Genomic DNA, 20636 nt, shown 5'->3' on the forward strand with positions numbered 1-20636 from the left:
AAGAGACGGGCACGCGGGTGGCTGCTGCTTTCATGTCCCTCGCCAAGCGCAATTAATTAAATCAGCAAAAAAATCTGGCCGTAAAAGAAAGAGAGTCAGGCACAAACAGAGGCCACGCGCTAATTTATAATTCGCCGGCCAAGGCCGAAATTTCATTGTTCTGCCTTTGAAAAATATGTCCGCGTCTGGCAGGGGCGAAAGGACGAGCAAAAACGCTCGAAATTTCTGCTTGTTTGTAATTTTAATGTGCACGCGTTGGCGTCGTCGGACAAAACACACAACAAGGTGGGCGCACAAAAGGGAAAGTTGGTGCTCAAATCCAGATGCGCTGCTTTTCGGATTACGAAGGGGTTAAATCATCGGTCGAGTGGACTAGGAACACACCGCCTCGCAGCAAACATGCACACCGAAAATTGAATTAGACAGCCAAGTGAAAAACGTGCGTGTTTGTCCCTCTCGATGTTGCCGGTGGGCGTTTTCCGACTAAACCAACGCTTTTCTTAATTAAGTTATGTTTTAGTGTCACATTAATGATTTCTGTTATAATTAACATTTAATGCTTCTTCATAGTAATGAAATAGCGTTTTACTGATCGCTTCTAATCATTTGATGAAAATATGATCTATTAAAAAATCAGTCTCCTGAGCATGTAATTTTTTCATCAAATCATCGTCCATTATAACAACCTGTTTGTCAGTCATTAGCACCTGACAAAAATCACATCGTTTAATTTTAACACATAATAATTTTCCATCATTTAAATATTAATTCCTATAAATTTGTCAATAAGTGAGTGAGAACTTAAAAATTACGATTTGAAAATCCATGCCTAGTCATTTAGATTTGAAACTAGCATTAAAAGAAATGTTAGCTGGCGATTTTGACGTCATCAAAAGGAAAATATATAATCATTATTTTTGGGCTATGGTTACATCGAGCTATATTCTTACACGAGATAGTAACATTGAAATTCACCTGCTTTCTCTCAGATGTTGTTTTGCAATCACAATGGCAATGGGGCTTGAATTTAACTCCACCAATTAAAGAAATTGGTGGTAAGAAAAGAGCCAAAATGAGAACATAAATCCTCATTAATCTAATGGGAAAGAGCTAATGGTGCCATAATCGAGTTGATATGCAAATCGGCCATTAAGAAAGACAAATCGCTCTTTTAATTCGGTCGCAGAAGCGATGCGAAGGGGAAAAATGGCGACGCGCCGCGTGCTGCAGTTTAAGAGTGGCTCTAATTATTTTTGCGCAGGCAATTTGCGGCTCTTTACTCTTCTCTCGGTGAATGCAGGCGGCAATAAAACGCGGCGGCAAGGAGGGCACGCTTTCTGCACTTTCTCAATGCACCCGCCGAGCAGCGAATTATGTCATTGCCGTCGGGCTACGCGAATTAAAAACGTGGCTCTGAATAAATTCCGCGGGCGCAATAAAAGAGGAAAGACGGCGGCGCGGTGCTCAGTGCGCGCCACTTCCCGTGCCACCAGCCGTAAATCCTTCGCGGCATCTCATTTGAATATTGTAATTATGTTGATGCAGCAAAGATTTCCTCGTGGCTTGTGCGGCGTCGAGAAAATCTTTTCAATCAATACCAGAAATAGCATTTTCTACTGCTCTTATTCGTTAAGGTCGAGAGGTATTTGAGCTTTTAGAGTGAGAGGAAACTCGTGTAATCGAAATGACCTCATTCGCGAAAGGCTTCTACTGATTTTTATTTTCTATGATCTTTTAATTACTCCTCAAGTCATATTAAAGATATTGTTTTCTATGAGTTTATAAAACGATTATATTTTGCCAACCCAAAGCTCTATTCTTTTAATTTATTTGCCGCAACTCCTAATTTTACCATTTTTTTTTGTAAAAACGTAAAATTAAAATTTCCCAGTTGGCTGACAGTACACTTTCAAAGAGCAGCAGCTTGCAGTTATTTATGTACAATTTAGCCCCGGCAGTCGCGAACTAAATTGCGCGCGATCCACCGCCTCCCGTCCACGTGCGGCAGCGGTTGGAATGTACACAAAACACAGTCTCGTTGAGCCAAACACGGACTTTTCATACGGAAAACAGCAGCTTGCGAGAGACTCGTTTAGCGCATGAGTTATGATTTCAGCCGGCGAAACATTTTCACCACGGTCGCTTTGCCAAAGCTATTTTCCATAATGCACGTTTCATTATTTTTATATTTCCCGTCAGCAGCCGGCATCAGTGCGCTTGCTGGTTCAAATTAATCCTTTGCTATTATTCTCATTTGCGGTTCCTGTGTCAGTTTAATTCCACCTGCTCGTCATATGCGGACTTGCTGTCTAACGTGTGGTTGGCGAATTATTCGTCTATTGCATGGTCCGCGGTCAATTCGCTGAATGACCACGCATCCTATTCACCTGGATCATAATATGGTTTGGTGGTCATGAGCAATTCCGAACTGTTCAAATGATAATTCAAAATTTTTTATGGATTGTACGGTTTGATATTATCAAGATTTTTAACTCAATATTTAGTGTGGGCAATGTCTTATATACACTGTGTAAGTGTAAATTTAGAAGGACCAAAATATAACAAATGGGGCGTAATAGCTGTAATATAAAAGAAAATGTACAATATTCATGAAAATGTGACAGTCAGATTAGTTTGTTAGGTAAAAGGATAGAATTCAAAATAAAACTTCCAAAATATTCTAATTTAGGAAAAAAATAATTTACCCTCTGTATCTTAATTGGAGTCAGCTTACAATTTACAAGAGATGAATTTATTATTATACCTTCAGTAGACATATAACTGATTATTTGCAACGAGGAAAATTTCCTACAACAAAATGCTTTTTTTAGCTTCTTACCAGAAGCTGCAAATAATGGTATAGTTTTTTACTGTGATATAAAATATTAGAACAAATGCTCTGCTTTTGCCTCACTTGAGGAAATTGAAAAGAAAAACACGAGCGAAAATCTTATAGCGTTTTATATTTGATATTTTTATGAAGAGCACCTGGAGAACTTGCGTTATGTAGTCAGTTTCAGATATACAATGGCACCAAATTGGCTGCTAATGAGTTGTATTTAAGCACAAGAGCCTTTTTCAATAAACGAGAGAGTGCAAGCTCAAAAAGCAGTCCGTTTGAAAGTTTGCAGCAAAAGGGAGAATGAATATTACTTTTTTGTGAGTCCAGCTGCCGATCCACTATGGAGATCAACATTTCATCCCTTTGTGTTGGAAATTCGCCCTCGTTGGCCGCACAACTCCAGCGCATAGTGAAGCTCGCGGCTGCGGCGGCGGTACTTTCAAAAAGCCAAACCCTTTTCTCTCCGCTCGCGCTCTCGCTCTTTCTCGCTCCTCTTCGTCGGCCATACACAAAATCGGGATTGCAGCGTAGCAATTTATGGCCTGGTAATTCTTCCGCTCGTGTAACTGAATTATAGCAGCAGAGCACAGACGAAATAATCCTTGTTTGCTATTCCGGCGAAGGCGAGCTCTCACTCGGTCTAAATAATTGAAACGCTCGTTCTCTGAAAATGTAGTGTCTGCATTGCCAAAGGGGCTCAATATCTTAGCTCTCTGCAAAAGCAATCTTTTGTAGCATTTTAGAGCTTCTGAATAGAAATCAATTGAGCATTGTAAATTCTATTTATGGTTCCTTTGGATTTCCCGCTTTGGAAATTTGACTATTCTGCAGATACTTAATTTGGTCAACTAGTTAGGGAATATTTCTTAAAAATCACTTAAAGTAGGCATTTTTTACTTCTCTCCAAGAATCCAAAAAATCGGATTTTTCAAATTATGCATTGATGAGTAGTATTTTTCATCATGCCTTTCAAAGCTCAGCTATGAACATCATAAATTTGAATTTTTCAGTATGTTCGTTAAAGAAATCAGTGAAAACGTTCGTGGTAATGCCTACAGTGACGAAAAAATATTTGGAGAAAGTCTTATTTGAGCTAAAATGACAGATATACAGTCCAATTATAAATTAATTTCTCAAGAGTGCTTCTCCTAATTGCAAGTTCTACAATAATTCCTGGATTTTCGGTGCCAGGGTAGCTGCTTCAAACGTTGTCTCAAGTGTTTTGCTGAAACAGACAGACAAGCAGATCAGATTTATCTCGGCATTCGCGGAATTGCGTTTGCTGAGACTATCTCTCAGATCGGCGCGGCTGCTAGGACGTTGGAATTGCGCCTCAAATGGCGGATTTCAGGATCAACGCACGACTTCTTAAAATTCTTGGCGCTTGAGTTGACTGAAACGCGCGCGAGCAATTGTTTTCTGCACTTCGCTCGCATCCGACCGTAAAATAACAAAAAACGCTCTTAAGAAAAGCAGTTTCCCTCCCACGCCTGTCGAAATGAAAGAGCAGAGAGTGGAAAGAAAGGAGACGAAAGCAATCTACTAGTGATATTTCAGCCGAAAATTCTCGTCCCATTCACAAGTTTTAATTGGATTCGCGCGACGAGCATGAGCTCATTTGCATGTTTGTGTGGATTTTTGTTCGGGCCAAGCAAGGCGCGAGTGAATCGGGATTAGTGCTCGCGAAGCTGTCTAATTGTGAGAAAGCTACCGTTTTCATTCTGCTTTTCGAGAACATCTCCTAGGCCGGTTAAATAGGACTATATATTTATCTTGGATGAACAGCTTGAGAGCACTTCCGACCAGCTTTTTCGACGAGCAGCGTGTGAAATGAAGTTTGCAGACTGCTTTCGCTCGCTCATTCGCTCGTCCGCCCATTTCGAATAATAAACGCACTCTTTTTGCCTTCTGGAATCCGACAATTCTGCGACTAATCTATACTCGCTTGGCTGTTCAGAGAAGACTCCAACGCAAATTTCGAGAAAAGTGCCTAATTACTACGTGGAAAGACGTTAATTCAAAACCTAGAAGTGAATACCGAAGTTTTTATATTCGAAGTAGATTTTGCATTCAAATTTTGTTAATTATCGTTTTTTTCTAAACATCAATGTTATCGGCCATTGTTTTGCATTTGCTTCCTTTATGAAAAAAGCGATGCAAAAGAGAGGAGGCTTTAATCACAGGCATCGCAAAGAACTCATTCCAGGCGCCACCATAAACGAGTGGTACGCATGCCAGGCTTAAAAAGAGTGTGGAGTACTCCTTCCGTATAGTTTGTGTAATAGTACACCTGCATGTGGTCGGCTTGAACTACAGTAAAAAGTGATTTAACCGACGCAAAGAGCTGGGCGCACATATGCGCGATATACAGAGTACTATAATAAAAGGCCGGTGCATCTAAAAGAACGCTAACGAGGTTGTAAAACGAGCAGGAGTTAGTGCTCGTGATTAAAGCTGGCTGTCGCACGCTGCGGCCGCGCATCACGTGAGTGCATTGCAACAACATTGACCTGCAAATAATCAGCGTTCTTTTATTACTTTTGCCTCGTGCACAGGATAAAATGCTGGCGATTTCATTGCTGTGCTATGCTGGGGTGAATATAGTTTCTGGATGGAATTTTTAATCTAGTCTGGGCAGTCCACAAAGCTAGTTCCCATTTTAATTCCATTGAGCCTGATCAAAGCGGGATAAAAATTCATCATCAATTTCAAAGAAAAGTTTATCCGGATTATGCCGCTCACCGACCAATTTAATTATATGCAGTATGAACTCTGTACAGCGGCAAGCCACCATGAGAGGAGAACCGTGTACTCGAAATATGTATCATTTTAATAGGATTTTCAATTTGCAGTATTTCCCGTTCTGATTTTCAAATACGCTTTGGAATTTAGGGTGGTTTAAAAAAAACACAGTCGTTGCCATTTAAAAAGGTTTATATCCTCTAATTAACTCATCACAAAATCCAATTTTACAAACGACTATCCTAAAGATACTTCTTTCCACGGAGGTAAAAGACAACCAAATCATTTATTTAAAGTTTGTGCCATTGAGAGTCGGTACAAATTTCAATATTTAAAGTTGATGACAAAAATAAATGCAATTTTTCTCTATGTGGACCTCCTTGTGAGGTCCGCAAATGCAAAATTGCATGCGTTGCCAGCATTACAGGCACTCTACATTATCACACTCAAAAGGGATGATTTATTCATGGGAAAAGTTGCGTTCGTGCTGTTTTTCCATAAAAAGCGCGTTGAAATTGCAGCGAGGCGAGATAAAGTGCACATGAAAGCTGGCTTTACCCGGTTGGTAATACAGTAATGCAACACGAGAAACTAAAATAGCTATAGACACGAGGATATGGCAAAAAACGTGCGCGTCCATTCATCACACACACAATATACAGTCGTTTTTCCAGCGAAATTTATCACTGCTCGCGGCTGTCTGGCTCGCCACTTTTTTCCGCGACTTTGCGAATGTGAGCGAGTTTCATGATGTCTGTGGATCGCACATACGCCGGTTATAATTGATGAGCCGCTCTATTAATGCCTGCATGGCGTGCACAAAGCAGATAAACCAGCCGCGAGCAGCTTTTATATTATCTGCAGCGTATGTCGGTCGGTGGCCACTCGCTGCTGCTAGCGAAGGTGTGAGCCAGACGAATTATTCTAATCGCATGCACATGACTCGAGCTCTCTCGGCAGATGAGAATGCAAAGATCTCCGCAGGCTTTGTTAGCACAAAAGTGGGAACGAGTGGCATGCAGATATGTGTGGAACTTTGCATCAAAATGAGACAGGGAGGAAATTGTGTTCAAGAGCGATGTGTTATGTATGCGGTCACAATTTTTCAACACCAGTTTGAGCGGTATTTGCATTTTTTAATTGTTTAAAAATTATCATTTTATTGATCAGTGTAAAAAAATAGTGTTAAACATTACAATTTTTCTAAGAAAGAGCAAAATTTAAAGGGCGTGAATGCTGAATATCTTGAGGTGGCAATAAACTTATTTCTAGTCTAAAATAAAAATAGATTTATTTATTGATACAAACGCACTTGAATAAAATTGGGAAGGGTGAGAACTGGATCATTATGTCTGAGACACCTTCATCTGAAATTTTATGTGCCTCGAGTAATTGAGAAATTTGCGCTCTCCCGATTATGAATGCGCACCCCCTCTTTCCTGTTTGCAGTCTCTGAAAAGAGAAGCAAGCACGCGGAAGAAAAGACACATGGCTCAGAGGTCGTTTTTCACGATTTGCCAAGCAGTTTGTTGCACTTTCTCCTCGAAAATGTGGTTTTGTAGGAGATACTGCGGAAGAGGTCGGGAAAATGGGCTTTTCAGCCTCTGTTTTCCAAGCGCTTAAAGTTGCCGAAAGATCCAGCTGCTGGGGTCACTATTCGGGCGATTCAGCCTTGCGTTTACGATATGTGCAAACCCTCATTCCAGGGCTGAAACTTTTAATCGAAAAGCTACATGTCACACCTGCAAGACTTTTCCTAGGTTGGTGCCAGAAATTAATTTTGCGCTGCATGTTATACTTCATTAAGTGCGTCAGATTTCCACTTTCTGATCATCATTGCGTTAAAGTTTGAAAGTTTTGAGGCGGAAATTAAATCAAATGCGCGCTTCCTTCACCACAAAGGCTGAACTCTGGCTGCTTTTGTGTGCTGGCGCTGATGAAATTTATTCGGGGCGGGCCGACTTGGCGGAGAAACGCCGTCACCGATTTTGATTGACGCCGAGTGTAATATTTGTTTTACAATCCATTAGCTTCTCTTGAACATAAAGAGGGGAATTTGAAAGGCAATCTCTTTGTAGCGGGGCTGCATTAACCAAGATTATGGTCGGAATGCCTTGTGTAAATAATTATTACCAGCCGCTCATTCATGTAAACACACGCGTCGCACACGCTATTCAGCCCATCTCCAAATTATCTCAGCGTGCTCAACCTTGGCGTGGATAAGCAGCTAAAATGAACCCGCCTACAGCGACAGACGACCCTTTCAATTATCCTTAGCCGATGTTGACTGAGTACTTTGAATAAGGAATTAAATTACATGCTACCAGCTTGATTTTTACGAATTATCGCGTGGAAAAGAGATGGTGTCGATTCTTTAAAACATCCATTGATTTAAACACTTACTTTACGTTTATTTTTGTGACGGTTTTAATTAATACCTGATCGATAAAGCGTTTGATGCCAGGTAATTTCTAACTAGTTTCATCTAAGTTATCATGTCACATACGCGTTGTTGTCACATGTACGCTCAGAATAACAATGATTATAGTGCGCGGTGCGCGTGCCTTCCAAACCCTAATTACACAATTCTGCATTTCAATACGTTTTTCTCACAATAGAATGCAATTATAGACTAATTGGACAATCGTGCCGGTTGATTGATTCTGCGAGCAGCGCAGCTGACTGGGTGGGAACCAAGAGAACACACTCGTCTGCTGATTGCTGTGATGTACATATACGCCCACTCACAAACGAAAACAAATTGGCTCATCGGGGTCATCGCGGAATTCATTACATGTTGTGTTCCATCTGGCGCTCTTGATTCGACAAAGGCTAATGCGGAATCATAATGCGGCCGAGAAACCAATTTGTATGCAAATTGGTGCCGAATATGAGGCTCGTTCTGACCGGCGAGAGCGCATAAATTTGCAGCTTTTGTGCCTCGATTCGCGCCTTGTGTGCGGCGAATTATTGCGATCTGTGTAATAATGATCGCGGCAGGCGGGAATTAGCGGGGCTAATTTATTCAAGGTGTGCGCAGCTCCATTTCACTCACTACCGTTGTCTCTCTTGTTTGGCAAACAAACAAATATGGATAGCGAGGCCCGAGGCGTGTCACTCGCAACGATTCCGGAAATTCCCGCATGAAATATTTCGAGCATCTCTCAAGCAAATTTGAGAAAATTGAGGTGCGGCAGGCGCTGCTGCAAATTAGCGAGGATTGTTTGTGTTTCTGCTCGAAGAGGAGTTCTACTACTTTGCCTCTATTTACTCACTCCGCCTGCCAGACTGAGAAGGCAACGCGCACGACAGGTTTGATACGCGGGTTGCATATTTCATATTTGGTCAGGATCACGCCGAGATGTAGGATTCACCTCGAGGCTCATTTCTCAAGACAGGATTAGCTGGCAAGGGTGTTGCACTAATTAAGAGTGCTCGAGCGGAATGATAGGAACTTTTTGCGCATGAGTGCAGACGCATTTCGTTATTACAATCTCAAACAATTTGCTTTAATAGTATCTCTCACACAATTCAATAGACAATCTTAAAATTAATTAGATTTTACAGTTTACTCTGAGATTTTGACAAATCAAAGAGATAACACACATCTAATGTGAGAATTGATACGCGAAACTAATTTTAAAAAATCCATTTGTTTTAGATGGCTTTTTATCTAACAGCGAGAAGCATATATTAAGCATCATTATCATTATATATTTTGATATAAGTATAGCATCCAATGTTTTCCTGCTACCTGATATATTTCCTACAGTAGCTATTTAATTACAAATTTTCCCTGAAATGCTCACAATTTCCTGGCTGCAGAATCAATAACAAGCAGCAAACAGCAAGGGATCAACATCTACCCATTTGTCTGAGAGGAAAAGATTAGCCTTTTTCAGTCCATAAATTGTCGAGCTGTGAGTGGCTTCTTCGAACATGACTGGGCCAATTATTTGACGCTGATCCTGTGTGCTCCATGCGGAAACAAAGATAGCATTGCGATGCCATTACTCAAGTCAGTGGATTACCTAGCCGACGCGAACGCACATTTTTGCCTGTCTGCCGTGAACGAATTCCCGACTCGTTGTTTATTCGGCTTATTTCTACTTCGTAACTTGCACAAAGCACAACTCCTTGCGGCGGCCGTTATTGTTCTCTCGCGCACGAGAATAAATCATTCATATTTATGCAAATAAGATTGCCCGGCGCCGCTTAAACGAATACATTTTGTGCCTTCGTTTGTCGTGTCGTGCGCGAGGCAAAAAGAAACAGAAGAATTCGTTCGGTGCCAGCATCGATTTTTATCCTCACTCGCGGTGCGTGCCGTCCTTTTTCCCGTTTCTAAAGTGTGTTCCATATACACACACAGCGTAAAAATAATTTTAGTAACGCAGGAGGTGTGCATGTCGGGCAGCTTTTCATACCGACCAGTTTGCTATGGAAAGAACGGAGCGCGATGAAGTATTCAAATTCCGATTGTAATTTATTATAATTAGAGTCGAGAGATTGTGTTACATAGCGGGTTGGGTGGCTACTTATAAAACATTTATTTCTTACTTTATTTTACCTAGAAGTGGAACTTACACAAGCGCAGGGGAATTAACTCATTTTAAAGGGGAAATAAAGTTGTCCGAAAATAACTTCCGCTGTATAAGGATTGCCGAACTATTTGCGCACGCGGGAACAGAAAACTTTTACTGAAATTCGACTGGCGTGCATGTGAAAAGTTCTCTCCTCTGCTCGCAATTAAGCAGCACTAACCAAACGTGACAGAATAAAATTATAAATGGGCTCTTTTCACGGCTTCATTTTAAAAGTTGGCTATGAGCGAGCGGTTGAGGGGCGTGTGGCTAATTTGTATTTTTAGACCCCTAGCTAGTAAATTGGACGTGACAATCGCCGGCTTGCGAGTTGCTCGCTTTCTGAGTAACGAAACTGCTGCCAGCCATCACAATTTGAATTTTATTATTATTATTTTGTATCTAAATGAAAGAGCAAACACAAAAACAATTCTTTGAAACTCTTGCCAATCAGATATGGAGACCTCTATTTTTGAAATTAACGAGCTGTTCTTCATATTTTATATTCTTCGCTTGGCACACAACTCATTTGCATATTCAAGTCCCGTTGATTTTTGATAACATTAATTAAATTCTTAATATCAAGGCCAAGGCAGCAAGAAAATTTGACGTCGTGAAAAGCAACGAGTCGATAAATGCACCGAGAAATAAATCTTCGCGTTCGTTTCGAACGAGGTTCAGACCTGCCTCTGCATTATTACGGCAGCAAAGAAAGAAACTCACGTGTGTGTGTGTCATTCGCATTCACTCGCTGGCTCATTCATTGCGCCGACGAGTCCATCTTGCCGAGAGCCTGAGTCATCAATCCACTCAGCAGCAGCAGCGACGGCGGTTGAATTGCAAAAAGCCAGCAACAACCCTTTAGTGCAGCGGTTGTTCAAATGGAGATTTTTCACCACCGCCAGCAGCAGCCGAAAATACAAAACAGGACTTTTCTTTATTTCTTTTCTTTCTTTCTTTCTTTCTCTTAGCCTGCCTTGAGCCGAGCGAGTGAACGAGAGACGCGCAGCCATTGTGTTCTGTGCTCAACGTGCGTGATGTGATGATTCTTGCTTATTGCGCTCCAGCCGAAGCGCACCGCCTGAAATATGATACCAATTTATATCGGGAACAGCCGGTGCGCACTGAATAACAATAATGACGATCAAATCCGATCGTTTCCCTGCTCGAATGTGGCAGCGCTTTGCTTAAAGAGCAGCTAGTGTGTCGGAATTTCCAGAAACGGAAGGAATCCCTATTTGGAAGGTGGCTCAGATTTTCCATTGACTAGGGTGAAATGATAATTGAGCATGCTCTCCTTTCAGCAAACAATCCAATTATATTCGTTATGTACGTGGATTCGTTGAAATTAAATGTCAGGGATTAACATCAAGAATAATTTATTTCAATAGTTAGCCTTGTGTTCCATGTGAAGGCATTAATTCGAAATTCCATTAAGAATGATTTGCTTTCTTTTAAATTTTAAATACGAGATTTGTATTCGTAATTTGCTTTTTCCACAAATACAAATCAAACATTAAAAACGATTCAATTGATGGATGTAGAATTAACATACACGCAGATTTTACTTTTGAGCATTTCCAACTGAAGGAATAAATTGTAGCCTACAATTTTTTGCAGTTCCAATACACACATGAGAGCTTGCATGCATCACTGCTCTTCACAATCAGTAAAGGGTGCGAACGTTCACGTTTTCTATGAGTGCTACCCAGACGTCAAAAATAAATAAAACTGGACATCTTGGAGAATTTAGACTTTTGAAAAAAAACAGCTCAACGTATTTGTTAATGGCTTTTCTCTCTGGCTGCCAAAATTTCATAAGCAAACTTAATAGAAGTGCAAGATTACAAATTACAAGAAATATAATTTTTGTTCGAAAAGATTCAAGCCTAAAGTGGAAAGCACTCGTTCATCATAATATCTTAATTTTTAGTAAATATATATTAGAAGCTACCGTTTTACCAACCATGAAAGAGAGATTATTGGCTCTTGACCTTTTATACAAGTTTAATAAATCGTTTAATAAAATATGCACATTTGATAAGTAACTCTGCGCTAATGGACTAAGCTTCTATCAAGGTAGTAAATTAATCCTCTGTATTAATCAACTTACGGAGTTTACCGACACATTTTGCTCCATTGCAAATCACTGTTTTTGCAATCATTAAAGAAAGCTGACTCGCGATAAACTTCACTCAGGGAGATAACAAGGCTCTTATAAAGTCAGCGAGCAACCATTATCAGAAGATTCCGCGAATTACACGGGCGCGTATGCTTACCTGTTGGAGAAACCGGAGATTACTTACTTTGTTACGCGCTCTCGTGTCCTTTTATTGATCAGCCACTCATGAATATCCTCGCTGGCAGAAAATCCCCTTGCGCGTCGAACGCAAAAACGCGAGAGTGTGTGTGTTCGCACGAAATTATATAGATTGCGTCGGGACGTGACCTCGGCATTGGTAAAAACAAAGGGATTTGTTGAACAGCGTGCGTGCCATCAGTCACACGAGCAGGGACGTGACACCGACTGCTGGGCGCAAAAAGCGAATGAAAGCAGCCCGACGACGACTCTTCGAGCGGCACCAATTAGGCGTCGGCAACCTTAGTCACCGTGTTTGCCCACCGCCCGGCCAACGTGATGAGAAGTCGGAGTGTGCATGTCCCGTCCCTCACTACATGAAGTTAGAAGAGTCCGACGAGCGCACAGACAACAATTTTGCGTTTCATGCGGCGCCACTCTTTGCTGGTGAATGCAAACGATGCAATCTTGAAGGCAGGTTCATGCTTGAGTCGTTCGCGTTTTGAAAGGAATTTGCATTTAAATGGAAAATGCGGATATTATGAGAATACCAATTATCTGCCGCATAATTTAGAACTTAATTAAGTGAAAATGAATAAAATTTTCGCTCTTCTCAATGAAAATACAGTTGACTCCAACAAATTAAATACTTATTTGACAAAAATATTTCAGTGGTAAAAAATTTATAGTTAACTATGAGAACATATTTTCCTCGGCTCTCTGTATAAAATTACAAATAACTTTTCCCCTCTATTGGTATGAGCAATTTATTTTTCAATTAAGTAAAAGAAGATTTGCATTTTTGATTTAAAAAAACGAAATTGTGTTCAGTTTTCTCCGCTTTTTTCATTATTTGTCAAGAATTGAAGCCGCATACTAAATTTAGTTGATAATTCACTCATTTGTGTTTACGCATCTGTGTCACACTAGCAGAAATTCATAATTTGCTGAAAAAATCTCATGCACACACTTTATAGCAAATTCATATTTTAGTAAAACATTTTCCATGATTCTTCTGATATTATGAAAATAATTTACTTTCGTTAATGATGTTAAAAATAAATACTTTACAATTTTTATGGGTCGAAGCATTATCAGTGTTACCCAGTAAGAAGTTTGGCTTGATTTCTAGCGCAAGGAATCGCCGAGAGTGATTGCAGGAAGCGAGAGGGGGTTTAGCGGCGGAAAGAAACCTAAGAAAGTTACAAGATTGGTGCGTGGTGTGCGTCTTGTATTCCTAATTTGTTAGGGAAGCCGCATGAGTGACATAAGCTTGCCAAGCTTCACCGCTCAACTGAACACCTAACACTATAGCTAATCACGAGAGTCGCAAATTTGTCAACACACACACCTTTAACCGAGAATGATAATTCTTGACTGCTTTCACAATTTGCATAATTATATACTCTGTAAAAAGTACTGCTTAAAAAATACCTTTCATTAATGCTGGTTTGTTTATTGACGGTATATTATTATGTCTATTCAGATCAAAATGAGTGGAAACAAATTTCAACTGGTGTAAAATCTTTGCAATCTATCAGATTATAAATTATTTTTAAGTGGGAAAATGCCCAAAAAGTTAATTGGTTGTTTGGACCTTTTTTCTCATTGGTATCCCATGACTTTTGTTTCACCCAATTCCAAACGATGACCCCACAAAATAAAACTGCTTAGCTCTTTTAATTTTTTAATTATATACGAGCATAATAATTAATTATGTATTTGAATGAAAACTGGAGTCTCGTGATATTTTGGAATCGGTCACTGTGTCACCAGACGAGCGCTGAATGCTATAAATTTATAAAATAAAATCGGCAAGAGGCCAACACACAGGAGAGGGGAAGAAGTTGCGTGTCCAGATCTTTACCAGCCCTAACAAAAAGGACGCTAACATGCTTTTCTTGACCAGCAGAGGTCAAAGATAAAAAGTTCAACAGCACGAATGAATTTTTTGTAACATTCATCGCTTTGTTTGTATGCATTCGAGGTCGTCTTCAATTAGGAGTTCCTGGTTGTGCAACCGACGGGACGAGGGCTGACAAGGGAGCGGAGCGATTGTCGCCACCCGCGTGTTCTGAACCTGCCTTGGTGGGATATCGACCGGCGGCGCTCCCGGACCGGCTCTGCGGCGCGTATGTGTGTGTGAGCGCGCGGTGGGTGGCTTGGCCGCCTCCAGGGAGCGGCGTGGCCCTGACGGCCTACTGCCTGCCGCGCTTCATTATATGCTAATTCGACGTGCATATACCGTACACACTCCTCAAGTCTCCTTTGGCCGCACTACCGACCTCGCAGCGCGTTTGTTGCAAACAAATTACGCCTGCCACAAAATTAAACAAGCCGTGTTTGCCGTGAGAGCTGCTGGTTGAGTTGCTTGAACTCCCACCGATTGCTTGTTGAAGTTGAGTTCTGCGTTGTATGAGTTTCGAGTCGTTGAAATATCACAATTATTTAAAAAATTACTTGACTGGGCAAGTCGCTTTTGGGACTAAAACCCTACTTTTTACATTTTGAGCATATTTAATTAGTCTTCTGGTGACCTCAAAAAATGAAAACATATACAAGTTTTTTTTGGAAAATATTCAAGTTAAAATTAAAATAGCAATAAATGCTTGTCAACATGTTATGTTAACGAATTTCATACATATTTCAAAATAGCATTCATTAATCAGCAAAAATTTAATCAAAAAGCTCTTATATACTTTTTAAAACTCGGAAGAGATTTCCTTGATATTTCCAAGTGTGCTGAACAGCCGATTCGACACGAAGTTTTCAAGACTTTAATTTTACGAAACCCCTAATTTTTAAACAACCTATTAATTTAGCCAAATATTAGACCATATAATCAAATACAGAATATTGCTTCCTTTGCGTGACAAATGTGTCTCACCGGTGGGAATGTGCGTTCCAGATTAATAATAATATCACCTTAATTGTAACAAGGTCTCTTCGCAATGAAATTTTATTCTCAAGTGTCCATAGTGAGAAAGCAATCGAGTTTGAGCCTTTCGTCGAAGCGATCTTCATTAACAAATAATCCATTTGAGCTGCTGAGAGTCAGAAATGCTAGCTCCGCTAAAACTAATCACCTCTCATTAGCAATATTCAAAAGTTAGTAATCCTGAATTCAGATGCGGTCGAATTTCCCTTCAGCAAACGTGGCTCTACAGGAATTAATCAGTATGCCATTGTGCCGGTGCCGAAAATGGCCGCTGTTGCTGCACGAAAAACGCGAAAAACAATTAAAATAATTAATCAACTCGGTACCTGCATAAGCATTTTTGTCGTGTGTGCGGAGGAAAGCATTTTCACTTACCGGTTCAAGGTTTTTACAAACAGTCGGCCCGGTAATTTGTTTTTCAGAGACGTAATCTGATTACAGCCGCACAGGTGCTGCAGGTGGAGACAATTTTGCAGGCGAAGAAAAGCAGTAGCCCGTTAATCAGTTTTTTCCTACCTAAAGTACGCACTACAAAACGTAATGTAAACCTGCCTGAATTTATTTAGCTCCAGTAGCAAAAACATCAAAGGCAGGTAGCATTTTTTATTTATTTTGCGTTCTTTTTACGTCCGTCGCACACGAAAAAGACAACTCTTTTGCGTTCGTATCACGAGGACTGCTTTTGAAAGGGCGGTCTGTTTGCCAGCTAGCCAGCTGAAATGAAATTCTGGCTTTCAGCCGCTTCCCAGGCTGGAATTCGCGCATGGTACATGCGTGTAGTTCTAACAGCGGCGAAATCAACGCTGTACGAATTATACAGCGTGTGAAAGGGGGAGAAAAATGGCAAGAGTGTTAGCAAAGCGAAAATTCATATTGGTTATATTGCTTTTACATCACAACAAAGCCGGGGAAAGAGCCGATGCAAATTGTATTTTCCGACGATTGGCGATGAATACTAAAGGAAAATATCGGCTTCGTTGCCAACCAGCTCGTAGTATTTGTTAATATCGAGCTTTTGCCAGGCGACGGAGCACAAATTTTTACCAATGACGATGAGCGAGGGTGGCGGCGAACTTTTCAGCCCCATTTATTTTTTCTTATCGGATTACCAATTTCAGAATTAAATTTGTAAAAGGCTTCTGCAATATTCACTTTAAAAACAATATATCGGTATTTCTTCTAAACAATCGTGAATTGATTACTATATTATCATGTTTAAATTGGAATTGGAACTTAAAAGTCTTTAAAGTTTATTGTTGATTGTTAAGCTTGTGTTCAAAAGTTCAATCGTTCAAAAGGTAGAATAGTAATATATGTAACATGTTTATTATACCTGAAAAGTAAAAAATATTTGTCAAAATAAGCTAAATGAGTATTTATGTTAAAACCAATTAGCCCCCCTTTCCCATCTCAATGTAGATCATTATAATCTTATTATGTCACCACAAATTCCAGAATGGCAGAAACTCGGTTCCTCTCTCCAATAAAACCAAGTTTGCGAGTGTGTCAAGCACCAATCCGGAGGGCTCACTGTAGATTTACGCATTCAGGACGCATTCAAACAAAAGTATCACATTATCACTTCTTTCCACTCAATAAAAAACTTTTCAAATTTATTATAATCCGGTGTAGGGCGACAGCCGGCACCTTGGTCCTTTCCCTACATGCGAACGCGCAGCCAGGCTCGTTTTATCGCACCAAGTCAGCAGCACACACACGCATGCCAGCGCCAACTTCTAATCCAATTTACACGCGCCGAGTGCGAGAAAGCAAGATCAGCTTTCCATATTTGCAGTGTATCAAATTGCCACCATGAGAAGTAAACTACCAGTGCCATTGTTTACTCGTGGCGAATCTCTTAAGCTGTAGCCGTCTTCTAAACAAAAATCTTTCTTCCCCGTGTGCCTACCTTTGTGCGTAGCAAATTACGGAGCATACGACTTTGCTTTCATCTCACCATCAGCCGGGATTTCTCTACCTCCTCTCTTCTCATTTCCGAGGTACGGCTGGTGAAAAACACGAACGCACTCTCGCGCACGCACATCACACGCCGGCTTCGTTTGTGCGATTAAAAATGGGACCGCGCGCTGAATGACTGTTTGCAAATGCGGTCGCTCGTTTCAGAGAAAACAAATAGATGGTTCAATGGAATCGCTAGCGCGATTTAATTTTTGAATGAGCACAAATATGTGAAGCTTTTGGAATTCCGATTGGTGCATATCGGCACGGCTTGTTGACTCTTCGCCAACGGTCAATCCACTGATGTATTTGGAAAAGCACAAATAATTGCTTCCTATTGGAATAATTAATATTTATGGTTCAAAATAAGTTAATAATATAGTATTTTCCTTAAGATATTAATCTTCTTAACAATTATATTCATGTTGTAATATTTTATTCATGTTGTGGTCGACGTCTGTGTTTCCATACCACGGATGCATTAAATTAATATTAATTAATATTCTCCGTTCATGCTAATTATGTGTAATAATATGTTGTTATTATATATTGTTAATTTTAAAATAAAATATTTGAGACTGGGTCCCCCTAATTGTAAAATGCTCAGCTGTCACCAAATTTAATTAAAAATGTTTATAATTTTTTCTATTAGGAGGCACTTCTAATTCTTCAAATAAAGTTTTGGCGCCGCTTTTCAACAATTTCTTAAATAGCTAGTTCGAAATGGAGGCAATCACGCACTATAGGAAGCATAATTATGTGCTCACGATCAGTAAAAGAAGCACGCACGAATGATAATTAAAGGTCGTTTTGATGAAGCTGTCACGACGTTCACTCTTATGAAGTTCACTCAGGGCTCCAACTTCATTAGAATAGAGAGTGCACTGTAAGGAAATCAAAAGAGGGTCGATTAGAGCGAGCAGTCTAACGTGTTGCATACGAAGCCATTTCTCTGATGTTTGATCTTTTCTCTCGAATAATGTCCCATTTTAGATAAGATATAATGTAACTTCAACAGTTCAATCAATGTTATAAAGGACGTCTTCAGGGGAGTGCATTAGATCAGAAATGCTTGAATGCTATTACAGCCTTACATTATTATCTGCCAGCACTAGCAGCTCAAGTTGCTCCGTGTTTACTGCAATAAAATGAGCAGCAAATTGACTGGATTGAGCGCTGCCTGCATAAGCAATAAAAGTTAACTACATACAACCCAGATAGTGTTACAAATCGCATATATATATATATATATATATATATATATATATATATATTTTAAAGAGCAAGGAAAACTGCATTTCTTCAGACAGCTCTGAACAACAATAATTGCAATTCTAGTCGTCGACAAAATATGATGAAAGTCGGTGCTGACTTGAGAATTTCCTCTGCTCTCTATTGCCGACAAGTTCATTGCGAATTCACAATGTGCCTGTTCTGACTGACTGAGATATCTAATAATAACTAACCGCCCGTCTGTCTGCCAATAGAGAGGAGCGCCTCTGCCGTGTTTCATTAGGTGCTACCATCGAACCGAGTGAGAGAAACAGGGTCAATCCTACTGCTTCCAATCAATTTGCGGCGGCCTGTCTCATACATACTGAAAAGGAGAACCGTGTGATTTGTAGTTTGAAGATGTCAGAGGAAATGAGAGAAGGAGTAAGATATTTTTTTACAGCTTCAAATTAAATTTGTTCTGCATTGATGTTTGCAGAGAAAATTGAATGCTTAACCATCTTTGCAGAAAGAGGAGCGATGAGTTCATGTTCGATTGGTAAAATTTTGTTCAGTCTGATATATCAGTGAATATAAACAATGCGTCAGATGTTAATTGAAGTTTTTGAGTTTTTTTCATGTGATTCAAAGAATTGAAAGTTTTTGGCACTTTAGTAAACTACGAAAGTGCCGTCAAAGTAACATACACTCGTTAAGAACCTCACGTATCCGCCTTCTCTTCCTTGTGAGAACTCAAATGTTTGCCTCTACATCAACTGGCAAAAATGAAATTAGGACGCCTTACTTCTCCTTGAGAGGGAGCAAGCAAACTGGTTTAAATTAGAATTTATTCTGCCGAAAACACTCGGTTCCTTGACACACGCACAAGCGGGCTGAGGACAAAAGTATCGAGTGTGTGTGTGTGTGTGGTGTGGTGCGGAAGAGGAGCATGTATAGTCAAAGTTTAATTCAGGCTGAGTGCTGGCTGCCGCCACTCTCGCGCAGACTAATGAAACCGGCGGCAGCAGTAGCGCAGCACCAGCCAACCGCACCTCTAAATATTTTATTCGCCATGATAGTAACTGGAATTAAATTTGCCGCAGCGAACGAGACACATTTCTTCTTCTGCCCCTTTCTTGGCTCCAACAACGCTGCCTATTCCTACTGAACGTATATAAAACGAGTCTTTTTGTGTTTGTTGCAGGTACGTTTGTTTGCCAGCAGTCGCCAGGGTAAACTGATCGCTGCTTGATTGGTCGGTGAGTATGTTTGCCCACGAGAGATTCCATTTGGCAAGCTCCTCCACTTGGGACGCCCCTAAATTGATAATCGGAGGTTCCATGTTACAAATCAATAGCAAATCAGAGTCTTTGAAATTTTTTATGAAAAAAGGTTTACATTAAGACGTTTGGGTTAAAAAGCATCCATTTCTCTCAAAACAAAGATCGTAAAATAAAAGTTTCGACGTGTTTTAATCTATCCCTGCTAATATTTTCAATTTCAGTTCTTTCGTGAGATCATAAAACGATTCCGCTACTTACATTAATATAAAATAATGTAATAAATGAAGTTTTGTATGCAAGACAATGCATTACCAATAATTTTGTTTGATGAGCTTCCACTCGTATCGCCCCTGGAGTAGACATCAAAATAAATCCATAAAACTCACAAAGGAACTTATTTGAGGTGAAAATATAAAATTGAACAATTAACTGGGCCAGTCTTTCAAAAAGAGCAGCAATTCACGTTCAATACGCAGAAGCGAATGGCAGCCTTTGTTCATGTTTGAATATTTTCATAACTCTGTGCTCAAGTTAATTAAATCACTGTGAACTCGCTGAAGGGGAATTTTGATTCAGTGTGTCACGCAATTTCTCCTTTGATCAGCGCATTCCAATTCATGGAAAAAAACTGTTCCATTCTCTGTTTGATGCAAAAACCCGGCGGCGCCCATGCTCGTTAATTGGCACTGGCATTATTCAAGCACGCAGGTGAATAATTCGGAGCGCCCGAAATTATATCAATTCCAATCAGTATTAATCGAAAAAGTTTCCGGTCCGA

General features: G+C 40.1%; 1 protein-coding gene across 4 annotated transcripts in view; it reads left to right on the top strand.

The window, feature by feature from the left end:
* LOC135935952 (myosin light chain kinase, smooth muscle-like) overlaps nt 1–20636 on the top strand; it is a 181472-nt gene that overhangs the window by 83973 nt on the left and 76863 nt on the right. The window contains exon 1 of one of the 4 annotated variants that reach the window (XM_065478592.1): nt 19800–19834. The exons of the other annotated variants lie outside the window; for them this stretch is intronic. The gene's annotated coding sequence lies outside the window, so the exon portion shown is untranslated. Of the gene's footprint in view, nt 1–19799; nt 19835–20636 lie in introns of those variants that run through there. 4 annotated transcript variants of the gene reach the window in all.

The sequence above is a fragment of the Cloeon dipterum genome, chromosome 2, assembly GCF_949628265.1.
Source record: "Cloeon dipterum chromosome 2, ieCloDipt1.1, whole genome shotgun sequence".
NCBI lineage: Eukaryota > Metazoa > Arthropoda > Insecta > Ephemeroptera > Baetidae > Cloeon > Cloeon dipterum.